This window comes from Phyllobates terribilis, unplaced genomic scaffold, assembly GCF_046119375.1.
Source record: "Phyllobates terribilis strain yellow unplaced genomic scaffold, ASM4611937v1 Scaffold_437__1_contigs__length_1545540, whole genome shotgun sequence".
NCBI lineage: Eukaryota > Metazoa > Chordata > Amphibia > Anura > Dendrobatidae > Phyllobates > Phyllobates terribilis.
Window position 1 is genome coordinate 1,446,250 of NW_027363197.1, and position 17,691 is coordinate 1,463,940.

At 48.1% G+C, this 17,691-nt stretch overlaps 9 non-coding genes and 3 pseudogenes across 9 annotated transcripts; all 12 read right to left on the reverse strand.

Moving 5' to 3' along the window:
- Positions 1–4,161: 4,161 nt before the first annotated feature.
- Positions 4,162–4,346, reverse strand: LOC141228410 (U2 spliceosomal RNA). Its single transcript, XR_012295296.1, has one exon. It is a non-coding gene; the product is annotated as a U2 spliceosomal RNA (small nuclear RNA).
- Positions 4,347–5,140: 794 nt separating this feature from the next.
- LOC141228503 (U2 spliceosomal RNA) lies at positions 5,141–5,232 on the reverse strand (annotated as a pseudogene).
- Positions 5,233–6,347: 1,115 nt separating this feature from the next.
- LOC141228359 (U2 spliceosomal RNA) lies at positions 6,348–6,540 on the reverse strand. Its single transcript, XR_012295273.1, has one exon. It is a non-coding gene; the product is annotated as a U2 spliceosomal RNA (small nuclear RNA).
- Positions 6,541–7,010: 470 nt separating this feature from the next.
- LOC141228496 (U2 spliceosomal RNA) lies at positions 7,011–7,149 on the reverse strand (annotated as a pseudogene).
- Positions 7,150–8,264: 1,115 nt separating this feature from the next.
- On the reverse strand, positions 8,265–8,455 carry LOC141228325 (U2 spliceosomal RNA). Its single transcript, XR_012295240.1, has one exon. It is a non-coding gene; the product is annotated as a U2 spliceosomal RNA (small nuclear RNA).
- Positions 8,456–9,570: 1,115 nt separating this feature from the next.
- LOC141228112 (U2 spliceosomal RNA) lies at positions 9,571–9,761 on the reverse strand. The gene has a single exon (XR_012295037.1). It is a non-coding gene; the product is annotated as a U2 spliceosomal RNA (small nuclear RNA).
- Positions 9,762–10,876: 1,115 nt separating this feature from the next.
- LOC141228115 (U2 spliceosomal RNA) lies at positions 10,877–11,067 on the reverse strand. Its single transcript, XR_012295039.1, has one exon. It is a non-coding gene; the product is annotated as a U2 spliceosomal RNA (small nuclear RNA).
- Positions 11,068–12,182: 1,115 nt separating this feature from the next.
- On the reverse strand, positions 12,183–12,373 carry LOC141228116 (U2 spliceosomal RNA). Its single transcript, XR_012295040.1, has one exon. It is a non-coding gene; the product is annotated as a U2 spliceosomal RNA (small nuclear RNA).
- Positions 12,374–13,488: 1,115 nt separating this feature from the next.
- Positions 13,489–13,679, reverse strand: LOC141228613 (U2 spliceosomal RNA). The gene has a single exon (XR_012295420.1). It is a non-coding gene; the product is annotated as a U2 spliceosomal RNA (small nuclear RNA).
- Positions 13,680–14,794: 1,115 nt separating this feature from the next.
- On the reverse strand, positions 14,795–14,977 carry LOC141228431 (U2 spliceosomal RNA). Its single transcript, XR_012295311.1, has one exon. It is a non-coding gene; the product is annotated as a U2 spliceosomal RNA (small nuclear RNA).
- Positions 14,978–15,772: 795 nt separating this feature from the next.
- On the reverse strand, positions 15,773–15,864 carry LOC141228528 (U2 spliceosomal RNA; annotated as a pseudogene).
- Positions 15,865–16,979: 1,115 nt separating this feature from the next.
- Positions 16,980–17,170, reverse strand: LOC141228117 (U2 spliceosomal RNA). Its single transcript, XR_012295041.1, has one exon. It is a non-coding gene; the product is annotated as a U2 spliceosomal RNA (small nuclear RNA).
- Between the last annotated feature and the right edge of the window lie 521 nt (positions 17,171–17,691).

Here is a 17,691-nt window from a genome sequence, read left to right on the forward strand (position 1 = left end):
TGGAATAGTCTCTGAGCAGGCTGTGGATCAGCCTGCGGCAGTCCTGGATGGACATCCTCTCCCTCCTCAAGATGAGCCGGTTCCTGGCGACCCAAACGGCATCCTTGAAGCAGTTCATAAGTCGCCAAGCCTCCTGGATGGCTCCGACGGTATGAACCCCAGGGAAGAGTCCGTAAAACACAGAATGGTGCGATAGGCTCGCCCTGGGGACAGAGTTCCTCAGGTCGTCCTCAAGGGCAGTCAACAGGCGCTGTGCAAATCCGCAGTCCCAAAAAGTGTGCAAAGATGTTTCCTCCACGAAGGGGCACCTTGGGCAGTACCGGGTCTTGCACAGGTTCCGGGCATGCATGAATGACCGGACGGGCAGTCCGCCCTGAATCGCCATCCACGACAAGTCCTTGTGCCCGTTGGTCAGCCTGTCAGACGACACATTTGTCCACACAGTCTCCAGCGTGTCCTGGTGAAGTCCTGTGATGTTCTCCACGTCATCCTTGGCTCTGATGAGCTTGTGGATAGTTTTGGGCTTCCACAAGTCGTGCTTGAGTCCCTCCAGTTGATGTTCCCCCACAAATCGAACGACGTCTCCGTAGAACCATGGCGTCGTCCAGTTGTAGGGGAAGGAGCTGTCCCACTTGTCCCAGCCGAGTCGCCTCCAAAGAGGAAGCAGGAAGAAGCGAGACATGGACCTGCCCGCGGAGCCATTCTTGACTTGCAAAGTCCGGCGGACACAATCACACACAAAAGAGGATCGCAGGAGGGTGGGGATATCTGGAACGCCCTTCCCACCCTTGCGAGGCTCCTTGTACATGACGGCCCGCCTGACTCTGTCCATCTTGGATCCCCAGACAAAGTGAAACACTGTCCTGGTAATGGCCCTGCACACAGTGACGTGTGGGGGCCAGGCCTGCGCCGTGTACTGCAAGACGGGCAGGACCTCATTACGCAGGACGAGTGCCTTACCCTCACAAGTGAGGTGTCTGAGGCTCCAGAGTCCGATCCGTTGCTTCACCTTGGCCAAGCGTTCTTGCCAGGACTTGAGGGCCGCTCCTTCCTTCCCGAACCAGACTCCCAGCACCTTGAGGAAATCCGGTTGAATGTTGAAGGGGAAGGGGGCGGAGGAGGCCGGCTGCCAATCCCCGAAGAGCATGGCTTCCGACTTCCTGCAGTTGACTTTGGCCCCTGAAGCCCAGCCGAACCTCTCACACGTCTGGACGAGGGCGTCGACTGAACCACGATCAGCGCAGAAGACGGTGACGTCGTCCATGTAGAGCGAGCACTTGACCTCGTGTCGTCCCGGACCCGGTGCGGTGATCCCTCTGATCTCTCCATTCTGCCGGATAGCCTCTGCGAAGAGTTCTATAACACAAACAAAAAGAAGAGGTGATAGAGGGCAGCCTTGTCTGACCCCAGAGAGGACAGGGAAGGGGTCAGTCTTCCAGCCGTTCACCAACACCGAGCTGTGGATATCAAAATACATCAGACGGACATACGAACAAAACATGTTACCCAAACCTAACCGGTGCAGAGCTCGGCCCATGAACTCGTGGGAAACCCGGTCGAAGGCCTTCTCCTGATCCAAGGAGACCAGGGCCGCGTGTGCGCGGCGGACCTTGATGTACTCGACCGTGTCCCGCACGAGAGCGAGGCTGTCTGCGATGCGACGTCCAGGGATGCCGCAGGTCTGGTCCGGGTGGATGATCCGTCCGATGACCGTCTTAAGTCGTGTCGCCATTGTCTTGGCCAGGATCTTGTAGTCCACGTTGAGCAGAGTGATGGGACGCCAATTCCTCAGGTCGCACCTCTCTCCCTTCCGCTTGTACAGGATCGTGACCATTCCTTCCCTCAAAGATGGAGGCATTCTACCCTCCACCACCATCTCCTCGTACAGGTCCAACAGGTCCGGACAGATGAGGTCTCCCAGCGCTACATAGAGCTCCGCTGGAAGACCAACACTGCCCGGGGTCCTGCCGGTCCTAAAGGATTTAGCGGCAGAGAGCAATTCGCCCACCATCAGAGGTTTGTCCAAGGCTGCCGTGCCTGCAGGATCAAGATGGTTAGTGATACCTGACAGGAACTTATCAGCAGCGTCGGGGTCGGTAGTCTTGTGGGAGTAGAGTTCGCTGTAGAAGTCGCTGACGACCTTCATCACGTCCTCCTTCCCACGTCGCATGTTTCCGCTCTCGTCTCGCAGCTCGTTCAGGGGCGTGTGACCGGCATGAAGTTTCCTGAAAAAGAATGAGTTACATTTCTCACCCTTCTCCAGATTCTCCACTTTGGAACGGAAGACGATTCGCTTGGACTCCTCCTCAAAGTGGCTTTTCAGGCTCTTCTTGGTCTCCTCCAGCTCCTCCCTCACGTCCCAGCCGCAGTGAAGAAGGTCCTGCAGCGACCGCAGCTCGCGCTGCAGCCCTCTGAAGTCCCTCCTCTTCTCACACGCCTGTTGTCGACCCTTGGCCTGAAAGAAACAGCGAAACTCAAGTTTAACATATTCCCACCAATCAGAGACTGTTTGGAAGATACCCTTGTAGGACTGCCACATTGCGTAGGCTGCTCTCAGCTCCTCCACGACTTCATCCTGAGCCAGCAGAGCACAATTCAGCTTCCAGGAGCCGGGGCCGGACGGAAAACCGTCGCCGAGGACACCTTGTAAGTGAATGGCTCTGTGGTCGGAGAAGAAGCAGGGGACCATCGAGTGCCTACTCTGCCTGACTGCCCGAGAGGTGAACACAAAGTCAATCCTGGAGCGGAGTGAGCCATCGGGTCGGCTCCACGAATAGTTTGTGGAGCCTCTCCCCATGGAGCCCACCACGTCCTGAAGAGAGGCCTCGGTTACCATCTCGATGAGCAGCTTGGACGTGATGTCCAACTTGGCAGATGTGCCAGAACTACGACCATCCTCCTCGATGGGGCAGTTGAAATCCCCGGCCATCACTAAGGTCCTGGTGGTGGCAAGCTGAAGCCGCAGGGTCTGGAAAAGCTCCAAACGCTCATTCTTCAGTGGGGACGCATACTACACTTGATCTTAGCCAACAGGCCGAGAAGCGATAACCAGAATTGGTTTCAAACTACGGAGCCACCCAAGGATCCTGAAAAGTCCATTTGTGGAGATGAGCTCCTGGACTCCCGTTAAGAAGACATGTTGTCAACCTCTAGATCCCTTACATGCCTGCACTTTTCGGCTTGCTGCTGCTGCAATCCACGCGTTTTAGATCTGCATAACTCCACCTCTTTAAACACAGCACCTTCACCCCCTGCTGTTCCCACCCGCCTCAACACCATTGGAAGGGAGGAGAACCAATTAAGGCGGGGGGTGGGGTGGAACGAGCAGCTGTCTACCCTTAGCAGGAGGGCTCCTGATTACATACCTCTCCTGCTGCTGCTGCTGCTGGCTGTCCAGCAGCAGACTGAAGGTGGCTGCTGCTGTGCACAGGTATATAAAGGCTCAGAGCCTATTATGACACGCGCAGCCAGCGTTCCATTGCCACATTCCATCTACTGCAGGCAGGATACCTGGCTGGCTGAATGTCGCTGAGAAGCTCACAGAGACCGCCATAAGCAACAGTTTAACAGAATGCCACAGACTAATCAACCAAACTTTTTGGGTTGGGTTCTCTTTTATAGTCTGCAGGCATTAAATGAAAGAAGTCAGTGTTCCAGCAGAAGGAGACAACGTTTCAGAAAAGGCATTGTAGCAAACCAAAAAAGAAATTTTAAGCGCAGCAGAGTAACCAGCGCACATACCTGTTAGCTCAGGTGAGTTTAAAAGGCTGCTGTTGATAACAAGGGCATTTGCTAAATAGATGGTGTGTGTGCAACAATATACTGAAAGGTCAATTATATTGTGCAGCTTATCTCACCACCTGTAGTTATTTAGGTGAAAGCTCCAAAATGCTTGCCTAATATGTCTGTTTATCCAAAAGGAAGTAAAAAGGGAGAGCTAGAAAGATAGCATTGCATCACATTACATGGCAATGCAATGCACAGTTGCTGAAGTTGAACCAAAATGAGCTTGTAATCTGGCTTCTGCAACTTTGAACATGAAAAATCCAATGAGGAGAAGAAAAGCAAAGCCAAAGAGTCCATCCCAAAATCCGACAAACAAGCAAAATGAACAAAAAACATTGAATTCAATTCTTTCTGATTTTAGAAACTGCATTAAAGAAGGGGTGCACCGGTCCTGGAGATACTGCAATACCAGGTCAATGCGTGGAGTGGACAGAGCAAGCTCTTTTTCCATCTCCCTGTTCTAAAAATCCATTTAATATATGGTCCCCAGATAGGGGACGTATCAGATATTAAACTGATAAGAACAGATTTTTTTTTTTTTATCGAAAGCCCGAATTCGTGTACAAAACCCGAGTGCGCTTAAAAAAGTGACAAGTGCCACAAAAAAAAGTGCACTAGGATGCTGGTCTTCTTGAAACCTTCTCCAAAAGGAGAAGGGTCCCCCAAACCATTCCCCGTCCCTCCGTGCCAGAAGGCCACAGCGAGGCACAGGGACAAATAGCCACCTCCAGCCGGAGCCAGAGGCGACCCAATCTTGCCCTCAATACCTGCCCGAGTTCTCACCCGAGCAAGGCACTGGGAGCCAAAGACTGTGCTCCCCTCCCGGAAGAGGGGAGCCAACAACGCTCTCCTCCCGAAAGAGGAGAGCCAGGGGGGTTCAGGGGGGAGCGGAACCTGATGGCCACACACTCCCCCCCTAGACCTGCCAAGAGAGGAACCCGTAAGGGAACCGCATCCCGACAAAATCCTAGTAAGGACGTGGACACACGTGAAAAAGTGGACACACAGTGACAAAAAAAAATTAAATAAATAGTGAAGGTTTCACAGTATAATACTGCCCGGACCTTCGACCGGGAATTGAAAAATTCCCCATCCTAAGGCCAGAAGGCCCGGAATAAGGGTGTGTGTGAAGAAAGAAATATTGAAGTGCTAGTGCAAATGTGCCATAAACTCAAGTGGGGTTCCCAATCCCAGTGAGTTAAGGCACCCCAGGGTCACCACTCCTGGGGCACTTCACACTTCGGGCTTTCGATCTTCCCCGGCCCAATGGCGTCGATCCTGGGGGGCCATGCTTTCCACCAGATGACTATATTAGCCACCTGGCGTACTAACAAGCGCCTAAACCCCAGTGTGCATAATGTATCAATCTACTAGGGCGGCAAACATCCAAAACCGCCTTTTCGAAAGATACTACACTTGATCTTAGCCAAAAGGCCGAGAAGCGATAACCAGAATTGGTTTCAAACTACGGAGCCACCCAAGGATCCTGAAAAGTCCATTTGTGGAGATGAGCTCCTGGACTCCCGTTAAGAAGACATGTTGTCAACCTCTAGATCCCTTACATGCCTGCACTTTTCGGCTTGCTGCTGCTGCAATCCACGCGTTTTAGATCTGCATAACTCCACCTCTTTAAACACAGCACCTTCACCCCCTGCTGTTCCCACCCGCCTCAACACCGTTGGAAGGGAGGAGAACCAATTAAGGCGGGGGGTGGGGTGGAACGAGCAGCTGTCTACCCTTAGCAGGAGGGCTCCTGATTACATACCTCTCCTGCTGCTGCTGCTGCTGGCTGTCCAGCAGCAGACTGAAGGTGGCTGCTGCTGTGCACAGGTATATAAAGGCTCAGAGCCTATTATGACACGCGCAGCCAGCGTTCCATTGCCACATTCCATCTACTGCAGGCAGGATACCTGGCTGGCTGAATGTCGCTGAGAAGCTCACAGAGACCGCCATAAGCAACAGTTTAACAGAATGCCACAGACTAATCAACCAAACTTTTTGGGTTGGGTTCTCTTTTATAGTCTGCAGGCATTAAATGAAAGAAGTCAGTGTTCCAGCAGAAGGAGACAACGTTTCAGAAAAGGCATTGTAGCAAACCAAAAAAGAAATTTTAAGCGCAGCAGAGTAACCAGCGCACATACCTGTTAGCTCAGGTGAGTTTAAAAGGCTGCTGTTGATAACAAGGGCATTTGCTAAATAGATGGTGTGTGTGCAACAATATACTGAAAGGTCAATTATATTGTGCAGCTTATCTCACCACCTGTAGTTATTTAGGTGAAAGCTCCAAAATGCTTGCCTAATATGTCTGTTTATCCAAAAGGAAGTAAAAAGGGAGAGCTAGAAAGATAGCATTGCATCACATTACATGGCAATGCAATGCACAGTTGCTGAAGTTGAACCAAAATGAGCTTGTAATCTGGCTTCTGCAACTTTGAACATGAAAAATCCAATGAGGAGAAGAAAAGCAAAGCCAAAGAGTCCATCCCAAAATCCGACAAACAAGCAAAATGAACAAAAAACATTGAATTCAATTCTTTCTGATTTTAGAAACTGCATTAAAGAAGGGGTGCACCGGTCCTGGAGATACTGCAATACCAGGTCAATGCGTGGAGTGGACAGAGCAAGCTCTTTTTCCATCTCCCTGTTCTAAAAATCCATTTAATATATGGTCCCCAGATAGGGGACGTATCAGATATTAAACTGATAAGAACAGATTTTTTGATTGAATATATCTTTTATTAGCACAAAAAATAAGTTAACAGACAGTGTACAGTGCCGCAGCCCAGTACACCCAGAATTCTACATCATATTTACATAGCATGAGGATACGACGCACTAACTAGACACATCACACCCCTATGCTACACAAAACACTCAATCTGAAAGAAAAAGCATGTCAATCAATACAGTACGACGAACCGTGATAAGGGATGGGGATTGGGAAAAAGGGGATGGGGAGGGGAAAATCACAGGCCCGAAGCTTTATTGAAAGACAAGACACATAAGGGGAGAGGGGGAGGAGGGGTTTAGTCCTCATCCTCGTCCTCCGGACCGTCCTCGATGGAATAGTCTCTGAGCAGGCTGTGGATCAGCCTGCGGCAGTCCTGGATGGACATCCTCTCCCTCCTCAAGATGAGCCGGTTCCTGGCGACCCAAACGGCATCCTTGAAGCAGTTCATAAGGCGCCAAGCCTCCTGGATGGCTCCGACGGTATGAACCCCAGGGAAGAGTCCATAAAGCACAGAATGGTGCGATAGGCTCGCCCTGGGGACAGAGTTCCTCAGGTCGTCCTCAAGGGCAGTCAACAGGCGCTGTGCAAATCAGATACTACACTTGATCTTAGCCAAAAGGCCGAGAAGCGATAACCAGAATTGGTTTCAAACTACGGAGCCACCCAAGGATCCTGAAAAGTCCATTTGTGGAGATGAGCTCCTGGACTCCCGTTAAGAAGACATGTTGTCAACCTCTAGATCCCTTACATGCCTGCACTTTTCGGCTTGCTGCTGCTGCAATCCACGCGTTTTAGATCTGCATAACTCCACCTCTTTAAACACAGCACCTTCACCCCCTGCTGTTCCCACCCGCCTCAACACCGTTGGAAGGGAGGAGAACCAATTAAGGCGGGGGGTGGGGTGGAACGAGCAGCTGTCTACCCTTAGCAGGAGGGCTCCTGATTACATACCTCTCCTGCTGCTGCTGCTGCTGGCTGTCCAGCAGCAGACTGAAGGTGGCTGCTGCTGTGCACAGGTATATAAAGGCTCAGAGCCTATTATGACACGCGCAGCCAGCGTTCCATTGCCACATTCCATCTACTGCAGGCAGGATACCTGGCTGGCTGAATGTCGCTGAGAAGCTCACAGAGACCGCCATAAGCAACAGTTTAACAGAATGCCACAGACTAATCAACCAAACTTTTTGGGTTGGGTTCTCTTTTATAGTCTGCAGGCATTAAATGAAAGAAGTCAGTGTTCCAGCAGAAGGAGACAACGTTTCAGAAAAGGCATTGTAGCAAACCAAAAAAGAAATTTTAAGTGCAGCAGAGTAACCAGCGCACATACCTGTTAGCTCAGGTGAGTTTAAAAGGCTGCTGTTGATAACAAGGGCATTTGCTAAATAGATGGTGTGTGTGCAACAATATACTGAAAGGTCAATTATATTGTGCAGCTTATCTCACCACCTGTAGTTATTTAGGTGAAAGCTCCAAAATGCTTGCCTAATATGTCTGTTTATCCAAAAGGAAGTAAAAAGGGAGAGCTAGAAAGATAGCATTGCATCACATTACATGGCAATGCAATGCACAGTTGCTGAAGTTGAACCAAAATGAGCTTGTAATCTGGCTTCTGCAACTTTGAACATGAAAAATCCAATGAGGAGAAGAAAAGCAAAGCCAAAGAGTCCATCCCAAAATCCGACAAACAAGCAAAATGAACAAAAAACATTGAATTCAATTCTTTCTGATTTTAGAAACTGCATTAAAGAAGGGGTGCACCGGTCCTGGAGATACTGCAATACCAGGTCAATGCGTGGAGTGGACAGAGCAAGCTCTTTTTCCATCTCCCTGTTCTAAAAATCCATTTAATATATGGTCCCCAGATAGGGGACGTATCAGATATTAAACTGATAAGAACAGATACTACACTTGATCTTAGCCAAAAGACCGAGAAGCGCTAACCAGAATTGGTTTCAAACTACGGAGCCACCCAAGGATCCTGAAAAGTCCATTTGTGGAGATGAGCTCCTGGTCTCCCGTTAAGAAGACATGTTGTCAACCTCTAGATCCCTTACATGCCTGCACTTTTCGGCTTGCTGCTGCTGCAATCCACGCGTTTTAGATCTGCATAACTCCACCTCTTTAAACACAGCACCTTCACCCCCTGCTGTTCCCACCCGCCTCAACACCGTTGGAAGGGAGGAGAACCAATTAAGGCGGGGGGTGGGGTGGAACGAGCAGCTGTCTACCCTTAGCAGGAGGGCTCCTGATTACATACCTCTCCTGCTGCTGCTGCTGCTGGCTGTCCAGCAGCAGACTGAAGGTGGCTGCTGCTGTGCACAGGTATATAAAGGCTCAGAGCCTATTATGACACGCGCAGCCAGCGTTCCATTGCCACATTCCATCTACTGCAGGCAGGATACCTGGCTGGCTGAATGTCGCTGAGAAGCTCACAGAGACCGCCATAAGCAACAGTTTAACAGAATGCCACAGACTAATCAACCAAACTTTTTGGGTTGGGTTCTCTTTAATAGTCTGCAGGCATTAAATGAAAGAAGTCACTGTTCCAGCAGAAGGAGACAACGTTTCAGAAAAGGCATTGTAGCAAACCAAAAAAGAAATTTTAAGCGCAGCAGAGTAACCAGCGCACATACCTGTTAGCTCAGGTGAGTTTAAAAGGCTGCTGTTGATAACAAGGGCATTTGCTAAATAGATGGTGTGTGTGCAACAATATACTGAAAGGTCAATTATATTGTGCAGCTTATCTCACCATCTGTAGTTATTTAGGTGAAAGCTCCAAAATGCTTGCCTAATATGTCTGTTTATCCAAAAGGAAGTAAAAAGGGAGAGCTAGAAAGATAGCATTGCATCACATTACATGGCAATGCAATGCACAGTTGCTGAAGTTGAACCAAAATGAGCTTGTAATCTGGCTTCTGCAACTTTGAACATGAAAAATCCAATGAGGAGAAGAAAAGCAAAGCCAAAGAGTCCATCCCAAAATCCGACAAACAAGCAAAATGAACAAAAAACATTGAATTCAATTCTTTCTGATTTTAGAAACTGCATTAAAGAAGGGGTGCACCGGTCCTGGAGATACTGCAATACCAGGTCAATGCGTGGAGTGGACAGAGCAAGCTCTTTTTCCATCTCCCTGTTCTAAAAATCCATTTAATATATGGTCCCCAGATAGGGGACGTATCAGATATTAAACTGATAAGAACAGATACTACACTTGATCTTAGCCAAAAGGCCGAGAAGCGATAACCAGAATTGGTTTCAAACTACGGAGCCACCCAAGGATCCTGAAAAGTCCATTTGTGGAGATGAGCTCCTGGACTCCCGTTAAGAAGACATGTTGTCAACCTCTAGCTCCCTTACATGCCTGCACTTTTCGGCTTGCTGCTGCTGCAATCCACGCGTTTTAGATCTGCATAACTCCACCTCTTTAAACACAGCACCTTCACCCCCTGCTGTTCCCACCCGCCTCAACACCGTTGGAAGTGAGGAGAACCAATTAAGGCGGGGGGTGGGGTGGAACGAGCAGCTGTCTACCCTTAGCAGGAGGGCTCCTGATTACATACCTCTCCTGCTGCTGCTGCTGCTGGCGGTCCAGCAGCAGACTGAAGGTGGCTGCTGCTGTGCACAGGTATATAAAGGCTCAGAGCCTATTATGACACGCGCAGCCAGCGTTCCATTGCCACATTCCATCTACTGCAGGCAGGATACCTGGCTGGCTGAATGTCGCTGAGAAGCTCACAGAGACCGCCATAAGCAACAGTTTAACAGAATGCCACAGACTAATCAACCAAACTTTTTGGGTTGGGTTCTCTTTTATAGTCTGCAGGCATTAAATGAAAGAAGTCAGTGTTCCAGCAGAAGGAGACAACGTTTCAGAAAAGGCATTGTAGCAAACCAAAAAAGAAATTTTAAGCGCAGCAGAGTAACCAGCGCACATACCTGTTAGCTCAGGTGAGTTTAAAAGGCTGCTGTTGATAACAAGGGCATTTGCTAAATAGATGGTGTGTGTGCAACAATATACTGAAAGGTCAATTATATTGTGCAGCTTATCTCACCACCTGTAGTTATTTAGGTGAAAGCTCCAAAATGCTTGCCTAATATGTCTGTTTATCCAAAAGGAAGTAAAAAGGGAGAGCTAGAAAGATAGCATTGCATCACATTACATGGCAATGCAATGCACAGTTGCTGAAGTTGAACCAAAATGAGCTTGTAATCTGGCTTCTGCAACTTTGAACATGAAAAATCCAATGAGGAGAAGAAAAGCAAAGCCAAAGAGTCCATCCCAAAATCCGACAAACAAGCAAAATGAACAAAAAACATTGAATTCAATTCTTTCTGATTTTAGAAACTGCATTAAAGAAGGGGTGCACCGGTCCTGGAGATACTGCAATACCAGGTCAATGCGTGGAGTGGACAGAGCAAGCTCTTTTTCCATCTCCCTGTTCTAAAAATCCATTTAATATATGGTCCCCAGATAGGGGACGTATCAGATATTAAACTGATAAGAACAGATACTACACTTGATCTTAGCCAAAAGGCCGAGAAGCGATAACCAGAATTGGTTTCAAACTACGGAGCCACCCAAGGATCCTGAAAAGTCCATTTGTGGAGATGAGCTCCTGGACTCCCGTTAAGAAGACATGTTGTCAACCTCTAGATCCCTTACATGCCTGCACTTTTCGGCTTGCTGCTGCTGCAATCCACGCGTTTTAGATCTGCATAACTCCACCTCTTTAAACACAGCACCTTCACCCCCTGCTGTTCCCACCCGCCTCAACACCGTTGGAAGGGAGGAGAACCAATTAAGGCGGGGGGTGGGGTGGAACGAGCAGCTGTCTACCCTTAGCAGGAGGGCTCCTGATTACATACCTCTCCTGCTGCTGCTGCTGCTGGCTGTCCAGCAGCAGACTGAAGGTGGCTGCTGCTGTGCACAGGTATATAAAGGCTCAGAGCCTATTATGACACGCGCAGCCAGCGTTCCATTGCCACATTCCATCTACTGCAGGCAGGATACCTGGCTGGCTGAATGTCGCTGAGAAGCTCACAGAGACCGCCATAAGCAACAGTTTAACAGAATGCCACAGACTAATCAACCAAACTTTTTGGGTTGGGTTCTCTTTTATAGTCTGCAGGCATTAAATGAAAGAAGTCAGTGTTCCAGCAGAAGGAGACAACGTTTCAGAAAAGGCATTGTAGCAAACCAAAAAAGAAATTTTAAGTGCAGCAGAGTAACCAGCGCACATACCTGTTAGCTCAGGTGAGTTTAAAAGGCTGCTGTTGATAACAAGGGCATTTGCTAAATAGATGGTGTGTGTGCAACAATATACTGAAAGGTCAATTATATTGTGCAGCTTATCTCACCACCTGTAGTTATTTAGGTGAAAGCTCCAAAATGCTTGCCTAATATGTCTGTTTATCCAAAAGGAAGTAAAAAGGGAGAGCTAGAAAGATAGCATTGCATCACATTACATGGCAATGCAATGCACAGTTGCTGAAGTTGAACCAAAATGAGCTTGTAATCTGGCTTCTGCAACTTTGAACATGAAAAATCCAATGAGGAGAAGAAAAGCAAAGCCAAAGAGTCCATCCCAAAATCCGACAAACAAGCAAAATGAACAAAAAACATTGAATTCAATTCTTTCTGATTTTAGAAACTGCATTAAAGAAGGGGTGCACCGGTCCTGGAGATACTGCAATACCAGGTCAATGCGTGGAGTGGACAGAGCAAGCTCTTTTTCCATCTCCCTGTTCTAAAAATCCATTTAATATATGGTCCCCAGATAGGGGACGTATCAGATATTAAACTGATAAGAACAGATACTACACTTGATCTTAGCCAAAAGGCCGAGAAGCGATAACCAGAATTGGTTTCAAACTACGGAGCCACCCAAGGATCCTGAAAAGTCCATTTGTGGAGATGAGCTCCTGGACTCCCGTTAAGAAGACATGTTGTCAACCTCTAGATCCCTTACATGCCTGCACTTTTCGGCTTGCTGCTGCTGCAATCCACGCGTTTTAGATCTGCATAACTCCACCTCTTTAAACACAGCACCTTCACCCCCTGCTGTTCCCACCCGCCTCAACACCGTTGGAAGGGAGGAGAACCAATTAAGGCGGGGGGTGGGGTGGAACGAGCAGCTGTCTACCCTTAGCAGGAGGGCTCCTGATTACATACCTCTCCTGCTGCTGCTGCTGCTGGCTGTCCAGCAGCAGACTGAAGGTGGCTGCTGCTGTGCACAGGTATATAAAGGCTCAGAGCCTATTATGACACGCGCAGCCAGCGTTCCATTGCCACATTCCATCTACTGCAGGCAGGATACCTGGCTGGCTGAATGTCGCTGAGAAGCTCACAGAGACCGCCATAAGCAACAGTTTAACAGAATGCCACAGACTAATCAACCAAACTTTTTGGGTTGGGTTCTCTTTTATAGTCTGCAGGCATTAAATGAAAGAAGTCAGTGTTCCAGCAGAAGGAGACAACGTTTCAGAAAAGGCATTGTAGCAAACCAAAAAAGAAATTTTAAGTGCAGCAGAGTAACCAGCGCACATACCTGTTAGCTCAGGTGAGTTTAAAAGGCTGCTGTTGATAACAAGGGCATTTGCTAAATAGATGGTGTGTGTGCAACAATATACTGAAAGGTCAATTATATTGTGCAGCTTATCTCACCACCTGTAGTTATTTAGGTGAAAGCTCCAAAATGCTTGCCTAATATGTCTGTTTATCCAAAAGGAAGTAAAAAGGGAGAGCTAGAAAGATAGCATTGCATCACATTACATGGCAATGCAATGCACAGTTGCTGAAGTTGAACCAAAATGAGCTTGTAATCTGGCTTCTGCAACTTTGAACATGAAAAATCCAATGAGGAGAAGAAAAGCAAAGCCAAAGAGTCCATCCCAAAATCCGACAAACAAGCAAAATGAACAAAAAACATTGAATTCAATTCTTTCTGATTTTAGAAACTGCATTAAAGAAGGGGTGCACCGGTCCTGGAGATACTGCAATACCAGGTCAATGCGTGGAGTGGACAGAGCAAGCTCTTTTTCCATCTCCCTGTTCTAAAAATCTATTTAATATATGGTCCCCAGATAGGGGACGTATCAGATATTAAACTGATAAGAACAGATACTACACTTGATCTTAGCCAAAAGGCCGAGAAGCGATAACCAGAATTGGTTTCAAACTACGGAGCCACCCAAGGATCCTGAAAAGTCCATTTGTGGAGATGAGCTCCTGGACTCCCGTTAAGAAGACATGTTGTCAACCTCTAGATCCCTTACATGCCTGCACTTTTCGGCTTGCTGCTGCTGCAATCCACGCGTTTTAGATCTGCATAACTCCACCTCTTTAAACACAGCACCTTCACCCCCTGCTGTTCCCACCCGCCTCAACACCGTTGGAAGGGAGGAGAACCAATTTAGGCGGGGGGTGGGGTGGAACGAGCAGCTGTCTACCCTTAGCAGGAGGGCTCCTGATTACATACCTCTCCTGCTGCTGCTGCTGCTGGCTGTCCAGCAGCAGACTGAAGGTGGCTGCTGCTGTGCACAGGTATATAAAGGCTCAGAGCCTATTATGACACGCGCAGCCAGCGTTCCATTGCCACATTCCATCTACTGCAGGCAGGATACCTGGCTGGCTGAATGTCGCTGAGAAGCTCACAGAGACCGCCATAAGCAACAGTTTAACAGAATGCCACAGACTAATCAACCAAACTTTTTGGGTTGGGTTCTCTTTTATAGTCTGCAGGCATTAAATGAAAGAAGTCAGTGTTCCAGCAGAAGGAGACAACGTTTCAGAAAAGGCATTGTAGCAAACCAAAAAAGAAATTTTAAGCGCAGCAGAGTAACCAGCGCACATACCTGTTAGCTCAGGTGAGTTTAAAAGGCTGCTGTTGATAACAAGGGCATTTGCTAAATAGATGGTGTGTGTGCAACAATATACTGAAAGGTCAATTATATTGTGCAGCATATCTCACCACCTGTAGTTATTTAGGTGAAAGCTCCAAAATGCTTGCCTAATATGTCTGTTTATCCAAAAGGAAGTAAAAAGGGAGAGCTAGAAAGATAGCATTGCATCACATTACATGGCAATGCAATGCACAGTTGCTGAAGTTGAACCAAAATGAGCTTGTAATCTGGCTTCTGCAACTTTGAACATGAAAAATCCAATGAGGAGAAGAAAAGCAAAGCCAAAGAGTCCATCCCAAAATCCGACAAACAAGCAAAATGAACAAAAAACATTGAATTCAATTCTTTCTGATTTTAGAAACTGCATTAAAGAAGGGGTGCACCGGTCCTGGAGATACTGCAATACCAGGTCAATGCGTGGAGTGGACAGAGCAAGCTCTTTTTCCATCTCCCTGTTCTAAAAATCCATTTAATATATGGTCCCCAGATAGGGGACGTATCAGATATTAAACTGATAAGAACAGATTTTTTTTTTTTTTTTATCGAAAGCCCGAATTCGTGTACAAAACCCGAGTGCGCTTAAAAAAGTGACAAGTGCCACAAAAAAAGTGCACTAGGATGCTGGTCTTCTTGAAACCCTGTCCAAAAGGAGAAGGGTCCCCCAAACCATTCCCCGTCCCTCCGAGCCAGAAGGCCACAGCGAGGAACGGGGACAAATAGCCACCTCCAGCCGGAGCCAGAGGCGACCCAATCTTACCCCCAGCACCTGCCCGAGTTCTCACCCGAGCAAGGCACTGGGAGCCAAAGACTGTGCTCCCCTCCCGGAAGAGGGGAGCCAACAACGCTCTCCTCCCGAAAGAGGAGAGCCAAGGGGGTTCAGGGGAAAGCGGAACCTGATGGCCACACACTCCCCCCCTAGACCTGCCAAGAGAGGAACCCGTAAGGGAACCGCATCCCGACAAAATCCTAGTAGGACGTAACACACGTGAATAAGTGGACACACAGTGACAAAGAAATTTAAATAAATAGTGAAGGTTTCACAGTATAATACTGCCCGGACCTTCGACCGGGAATTGAAAAATTCCCCATCCTAAGGCCAGAAGGCCCGGAATAAGGGTGTGTGTGAAGAAAGAAATATTGAAGTGCTAGTGCAAATGTGCCATAAACTCAAGTGGGGTTCCCAATCCCAGTGAGTTAAGGCACCCCAGGGTCACCACTCCTGGGGCACTTCACACTTCGGGCTTTCGATCTTCCCCGGCCCAATGGCGTCGATCCTGGGGGGCCATGCTTTCCACCAGATGACTATATTAGCCACCTGGCGTACTAACAAGCGCCTAAACCCCAGTGTGCATAATGTATCAATCTACTAGGGCGGCCAACATCCAAAACCGCCTTTTCGAAAGATACTACACTTGATCTTAGCCAAAAGGCCGAGAAGCGATAACCAGAATTGGTTTCAAACTACGGAGCCACCCAAGGATCCTGAAAAGTCCATTTGTGGAGATGAGCTCCTGGACTCCTGTTAAGAAGACATGTTGTCAACCTCTAGATCCCTTACATGCCTGCACTTTTCGGCTTGCTGCTGCTGCAATCCACGCGTTTTAGATCTGCATAACTCCACCTCTTTAAACACAGCACCTTCACCCCCTGCTGTTCCCACCCACCTCAACACCGTTGGAAGGGAGGAGAACCAATTAAGGCGGGGGGTGGGGTGGAACGAGCAGCTGTCTACCCTTAGCAGGAGGGCTCCTGATTACATACCTCTCCTGCTGCTGCTGCTGCTGGCTGTCCAGCAGCAGACTGAAGGTGGCTGCTGCTGTACACAGGTATATAAAGGCTCAGAGCCTATTATGACACGCGCAGCCAGCGTTCCATTGCCACATTCCATCTACTGCAGGCAGGATACCTGGCTGGCTGAATGTCACTGAGAAGCTCACAGAGACCGCCATAAGCAACAGTTTAACAGAATGCCACAGACTAATCAACCAAACTTTTTGGGTTGGGTTCTCTTTTATAGTCTGCAGGCATTAAATGAAAGAAGTCAGTGTTCCAGCAGAAGGAGACAACGTTTCAGAAAAGGCATTATAGCAAACCAAAAAAGAAATTTTAAGCGCAGCAGAGTAACCAGCGCACATACCTGTTAGCTCAGGTGAGTTTAAAAGGCTGCTGTTGATAACAAGGGCATTTGCTAAATAGATGGTGTGTGTGCAACAATATACTGAAGGGTCAATTATATTGTGCAGCTTATCTCACCACCTGTAGTTATTTAGGTGAAAGCTCCAAAATGCTTGCCTAATATGTCTGTTTATCCAAAAGGAAGTAAAAAGGGAGAGCTAGAAAGATAGCATTGCATCACATTACATGGCAATGCAATGCACAGTTGCTGAAGTTGAACCAAAATGAGCTTGTAATCTGGCTTCTGCAACTTTGAACATGAAAAATCCAATGAGGAGAAGAAAAGCAAAGCCAAAGAGTCCATCCCAAAATCCGACAAACAAGCAAAATGAACAAAAAACATTGAATTCAATTCTTTCTGATTTTAGAAACTGCATTAAAGAAGGGGTGCACCGGTCCTGGAGATACTGCAATACCAGGTCAATGCGTGGAGTGGACAGAGCAAGCTCTTTTTCCATCTCCCTGTTCTAAAAATCCATTTAATATATGGTCCCCAGATAGGGGACGTATCAGATATTAAACTGATAAGAACAGATACTACACTTGATCTTAGCCAAAAGGCCGAGAAGCGATAACCAGAATTGGTTTCAAACTACGGAGCCACCCAAGGATCCTGAAAAGTCCATTTGTGGAGATGAGCTCCTGGACTCCCGTTAAGAAGACATGTTGTCAACCTCTAGATCCCTTACATGCCTGCACTTTTCGGCTTGCTGCTGCTGCAATCCACGCGTTTTAGATCTGCATAACTCCACCTCTTTAAACACAGCACCTTCACCCCCTGCTGTTCCCACCCGCCTCAACACCGTTGGAAGGGAGGAGAACCAATTAAGGCGGGGGGTGGGGTGGAACGAGCAGCTGTCTACCCTTACCAGGAGGGCTCCTGATTACATACCTCTCCTGCTGCTGCTGCTGCTGGCTGTCCAGCAGCAGACTGAAGGTGGCTGCTGCTGTGCACAGGTATATAAAGGCTCAGAGCCTATTATGACACGCGCAGCCAGCGTTCCATTGCCACATTTCATCTACTGCAGGCAGGATACCTGGCTGGCTGAATGTCGCTGAGAAGCTCACAGAGACCGCCATAAGCAACAGTTTAA